Source organism: Diceros bicornis, chromosome 11 (genome assembly GCF_020826845.1).
Source record: "Diceros bicornis minor isolate mBicDic1 chromosome 11, mDicBic1.mat.cur, whole genome shotgun sequence".
In the NCBI taxonomy this organism is placed as follows: Eukaryota; Metazoa; Chordata; class Mammalia; order Perissodactyla; family Rhinocerotidae; genus Diceros; species Diceros bicornis.
In genome coordinates this window covers 65,599,899-65,606,133 of record NC_080750.1, presented here as the reverse complement: position 1 = coordinate 65,606,133, position 6,235 = coordinate 65,599,899, and positions in this window count along the sequence as shown.

The following is a 6,235-nucleotide window of genomic DNA, read 5'->3' as shown; positions in this document are numbered from 1 at the left end:
CAAGGTGGACCCGGGGCATTGTGCTCGAGTAGTGCACTGCTGAACGCGGTCGCTGTGTGTGAATTCCACGTAGATTTCTGCAGGGATGACCTTGGTCTCCCAGAGTTATTTGGAGGTCTCTTCTCTTTCTTTGCATCTTTCTCCTCCCGCCCATCTCTCCCACCTGCAGGTCTCTGTCCGGGTCCTGTGGAATACGTTTGGAAGTCATCCAAACTCACTCTCGCTTTTTCTCAGCCTCCGTTTCTTCCTCTTTCTCTCTTTGTGCATCTCTCTCCCTTCGTGTCTCACTTGCCCTCCCTCCATTACCCATCCCCTCCTCCCCCCATCTCACTCTGAACATGGGCAAGTTCTGGGGGAATTTCAAGTAAGGCAGGATGATTCGGGAAATGGACTATTTAAAGCAAGCTGCTTTGGACTTGAATACCCTGATCCTGGGCTTAAACATCTGTGTTTCGCTTCCTCAAGCAGCCCATAATTGCCCCAATTATAACCAATAACATTGTTCGGCAGACTAACAAAAGATGAGCTTTGCACGGCATTCACCAGCAAGCCTAAACCAGAGTTTTCAACATAGAGGGGAAAAGTAACTGCCTGGCTTCTTATCAAAACCTCCCAAAGAAATTGCTGCTCTTTCTCACTGCCTGTGGGTGGCTGCTGCACGCACACTTTTTTCGCATTTATAAAGCGTGGCAGGGAAATATTCGATACACTTCCACCAGTGCTGTGATACCTTTAACAAAAAGGATTAGTGTTCCTTTGGGCTTGCTGAGTCTTCTGTAGGGGAGGGTCCCTGGAAAGACTGTCCCCAGCCACAACCTTAGTAAAAGGAGCAACTTCCACAGGTCCCGTCGAGGGCGCTGCGGTGCAGCCTAGGGTCGGTTTTGGGGTACATTTCTGTTCTCCGCAGGGCAGCAGCCCCTGCTTTATCAGCTGAAGGCTGAGGGTACTCAGGGATTTAGAAAATGCAGGGGATTTTGCATTGTCAATGAAGGGAGTAATTGCAGGATTAGGCTCAAACCCGTGCTCCCTGGAGCCTATGACAGGAGCTGTCACAAAGCTAGTCCGTATTCAATCAATCAGGTATTTATCATCTACACTCCACCAGGCAGGGGAGGCATGGGGGGGCTCCCGCGGATTCAACAGAGGTGATAACAACAGCCCTTTACAATCGTACCACGATTTACATCTTAGCGCTTTCACAGCCATTATCACCGCCCCCCTGCCCCCGACAGCAGCCCTGGGAGGTGGTGTCAGTATCTCCATGTTGCAGTCAAAGAGACTGAAGCTGAGAGGTTAAATAATTTGTTCAGGACTTGGCAGAGGGAGGACTGAGTCCCGGCTTCCGGCCCCAGTCCCTCTCCCCCTTCCGCCCACTGGTGCTTACAAACTAATGGGGTGGGGGTGGGGCAACACAAACAGTGAAACAATTAGAGGACAATGCAAGCCTGGGTGTAATTAAGTCCTACAGTGTGTGGTCCAGACAGCCATGCTGCAGGAACTCCGGGGAAGCAGCGCTTGCTCCGGAGATTCCAGGGATTCGAGCCAGGCAGAAAAGGAGGTAGAATTTGGATGGGTCAAGGGCTTTGAAGAGGGAGGGGGCAGTGAGGACAAAGGCACAAAAGGTGGGCAAAGGAATTAACCTTTATTGAAACCTACTGTGTGCCAGGCAGTGAGCTAAACTTGTTTACATGGTGCTAACACACACACACCCACACACACACACACACACACGGTAGGGATGTGAGGTTTAGGGTGAGTGTTCTACGCTTTTATCAACATGGTTCAGTGAGCCTCACCCCCCAGCCCCACAGCTCCCAGAGCCCATGAAGGAACCTTTGAAATCTACCTGTTCTGGTCTGGATGGAGCTACCATCAGATATCCTAGGGAGGGGATGGGCCCTTCTCAGAAAACAGGAGTCATCTGACAGCAGCTTGCAGTGGCTTGAATGGTTGGGAACTCATTAGGCAAACTGGATTTTCTAAACACTTTTATTTAAATGTCTATAGGTGCTCCCACTATCTAACATGAAGGTTTCCTTCTAACCACAAATTAGCTGTGAGATTTGGTGCACGCGAATTTTGGACCCAAGTCAATTTTCTGGGCATCTCCCTAGATAGGCTATGATCACGTTCAGTCTTGACTTTCAGTATATCCTGTGGTTTTTCAAATCCTGGCTGCTGCCTCAGCATTGCAGAAATGCAGTATTGCCAGCTCTGAAGGGCCTGGCTTGGCGGGGGAAGTGTAGAGCTTGCCTCCGAGGAGTCCTGGGTCTCGTGAAAATGTCAATGGATCACACATACACCATACAGGGTTCTGCCTTCCACCACGGCTCAGAGCCAACTTTCACTCTTCTCACACTAGTCTGTGCACTTCCCCACTCCCCATTCAGCTTTTCATTCATTCAGCCAAGAAATGTGTGTCGTGTTCCTAATGGGAGCCGCGCAGTGCTGAGTGCTGGGAAGACAGACGGTCAGACTGTCCTCGGCATCCTCAGAACTCACCGTCAGCATCGCTGGATGTTAGGGAGTCTAGGCCAGTGCTCTCCAGAAGGGGTGTGGGTGCCCGACAATCCACTGGCTTCAGGAAATTCAGCCTTTATTTTTTATGTTGTTATCTTTCTTAATTTGCATTTTAATGGGTTTTATAATGTATATAACATAAATAAATAAATTGGGAATTTGTGCTGAAAACTGGTTGCTGGAGGTATACAGTTAAAGTGTGAAGATTATTGGTCTAGATCCATTGCTCTTTTGCTTCTCTGTATTTTCTAATATTTTGAAAAGAACATTGAGTGACTTATTTTTTTATTATAAACTTTTACTATAAAAGTTTTTAAAAATCCATTTTAATTATTCTGACAGGATATGTGGACTCGTGGGCTTTGATCAGAAGATCAAGGTTAAGAGTGATGCCCTTCAAACTCTGTGGCAGCCCCTATAGAACATGTATCTGTGGCCCTTCCAGGCCCTCTCCTGAGCCCCCAGCTGGGCTGTTCTCACGGCCTCTGCCCTGTGCTGTCCTGACGCTGCTTCCGCACAAAGCCTTCGTCTTCTCTCCCTCCTCCCTCCTTCCTTCTTGCTTCCCCTTACCAGGAGAGCACAAATACCAGGCCACTTATAAAATCAAAAATATTAACTATCTAATCCAATTGCCTCTTTTTGGAGAAGGAGAAACTGAGGCCCAGAGAAAGAAAGGGCCTTGCTCAAGATCCCACAGGTAACGAACGACAGAGCCAGAGCTGAAAGCCAGGACTCCTGTTTCCCTGCACAGGGCTCTTGCTCATTCATTGCTGCCCAGCACCAGGCCTCCCTAGTCTGTGTAGGGTGTGGAACTTGATTTGCCCTCCACCTCCTCTATGCCCGACCCCTCTTCCAGGTGGAAATTTAGAGCAGAAAAGGGACCTTTTTGAATGTAGGTGTATTAGTCAGAGGAAGAAAAGAAACTAAAGAGGCCTTCCTCAGTAATAGCTTGTGAACAAGTAACAGCTCTGTGTAGGAGTCTTGTCTGCAATGGGTCAAAGAAATGGGGTGTGTGGAAGACAATCCCCTGTGCTGGTGGGCAATGAAAAATTCCTCTGTGAACTGGGGAGAGGCAACAATAAAGAGGTTGCCATCAGAGGAGAGGGGGAGCCCAGAGCTCAGGACAAAAGGAGGTCCTTAGAATGAATTCACCTACGCAAGACAGATAGATCACTACAGAGGTCATTGAGAGCATGAACCTGGAAATCAGACGGCTTTGAGTCTCAGCTCTGCCACTCCAGGTTATTTCTCCTCTTCAAGCCTCAGTCTTCTCAACTGTGAAATGGGGATAATGGCACTTACCCCACAGGATGGATGCTTATAAAGCGGCTAGCACAGTGCCTGGCACATGGTACTCTAAATATAATAGTAATGGAGTTACTATTAAGTACAAATAAAGACCCTCCCAATGAGATTCCACCAGAATTTGCCAACCTTTCTAAAGCAGAACCAGTGTATGGAGTTTATGGTTTCCCAGAACACACGATTTGGTGTCAAAATACCTGAGTTTGAGTCCTGTCTCTGGTATTTATAAGCTGGATGATCTCGGCAAGTTGCTCAACCTCTATGAGCTTATGTTCATCTCAAAAAGGGGGATAATATTAACCCTAGATATAGGGTTGTATATGAATATAAAAATCTTTTGTAACCTATAAAGAACAAAATCTACACATGTGGTTGATGAGAAGGATGGGGATGCATATGCTTCCAGCAGGAAGGCTGCCCCTCTTCCCTTTGCCACTAAAAGCACCAAAATTACAGGCTTTCTCGTAGGTCATAAGACAAAACTCAATTAACTTTTAGCTTCAGCTAAAGCTTCATACGTAATTCTCCAAACAGATAAGCGACTAATTATACTGCCCTTAGAAGCAAGATTGCATGCAAATAGATTGAGGCTGAAACACAGTAGTATTTTATCTTTATAAACAGTGAGGTACAATTAAATTTATGAGGTGTCATTACCAAAATAAAAGGTTAATTAAACGTTTCTTTATTCAATACGAGATGTCCAGATTATAGAAGTGTTAGCTGAACTTGGTTCACCTAGTGAAATACAAGCCATAAAATTCAAACATATTCAGGGAAGTTTTATTTACTGATGGTCAGTATGGTACAATAAACAACAACAACAAAAACCTGTTGTTACCCCCATTTTGCAGTTGAGAAGACTGAAGCTCTCAGAGGTGAAATACTTACCCAAAGTCACACAGGTACAAAGTGTAAAGATTAATCATAAATATAACTCATGAATTGACTAATTACTCACTTTCATCTTACTTGGCATTAACTTACAGACAGAGCTACAAAAAAACCACATAGGTGCTGTCAACACATCTTAAAAATGAAAAACTTTTATTGAGTTTTCAATAAAGTTCAAAATCTAACTTAACCCAGAACACAGTTGTACTAGGTGTTGTGAGGAGTACCCAAAAGTATAAAATGTTGTCCCTTCTTAAGGATAATTACATCTATTTTGAGCTTTCATTTATATTAATCTCTAAATATCACAAACCACCTGTGATATAGGACTGTGCTGTCATTCCCATTTTAAGGATTCTTTGAACTGCAAAGGAGAATGAATGGCGTTGAGTATGGATGGTTTTTAAATAATAGGTGGGGTCACTTGTTAAAAGTGAGGGGTGGGATCTAGAGGGGTAGGGAGGTTGGAGACTAGAAGAGAGGTGTACCACGGACCAGCAGGGAGGGCCGGGCGAAGGTCAGGTAGATCTGACGAAGTTTCCCATAGCGCCAAACCGAAGAAGGCCCACACTTGACATGCAGGAAGGCTACCAAATGGAACATGTGCCAAACGCCCCAGGAGCTCATTTTCTTTCTTCACCTCACCCTAAAAACCCATTTACCCAGAATTTGAGATAACAAATATCAGTCATTCCACCAAACACTTCCCGAATGTGCAAGTTGCCCCGGTTAATGAAGTTCATGAAAAACCTCAGCCAGAGAGCATTTCATTAACATCTGTCACAACATATCACCTCAGCCTATGCAAACATTATGGATTGCAATTTTGTATTAGGAAGGAAAGGAAACAGTCCCTTTTCTCCTCTCCTTCCCTTTCTTCTATGACATGCAGGCACTGCCATCATGTGGCCATAAAGAGTACAGCCATGCCATTCTGGACAAATTCTACAAAAATGTCTCCCGACTAGGAAGACTGAAATTTAGTAGAATAAGAAATGTAAAGGGAATTCTCAATTCAAAGAAAAGACATATTCATGTAGTCCTCAATTTAAGACTTTTGCTTATATGATGGCTGTTTGGAATTCAAGATACATTTTCTCTTCAAAAGAACCCGTAAGTGGTGATGAGCTTCCATAGCTTGTCTACCAATACCCATTTAACCTGTACAAACTCAGCATATAACACTATTCCAACCATGCCTCACGGCCATTTGTAACATGAGGTTCCAGCTTAGGATGGCATCTTGCCTTGCTCTGGAACAAAACTAGTTCATATGCCTCTCCCCTCAAACTGAACAATTAGCTAAGAGATGCTTTGTCAGTAACACAGGTCCTGAAGTGGCTCCTGTGCTGTGAGCATCCTGGGCCCCCAATGAGGCAGATGATCCTAGAAACTCCTCAAGTCGACACTGGCTAAGGAGAAGGAAGAGGGCTCCTGAGATACTCCACTGTCATTTATCAAACATTTTTTAGCATCTCCTAAGTGCCTGGCCCTGTGCTGGATGCTAGAAAGATAG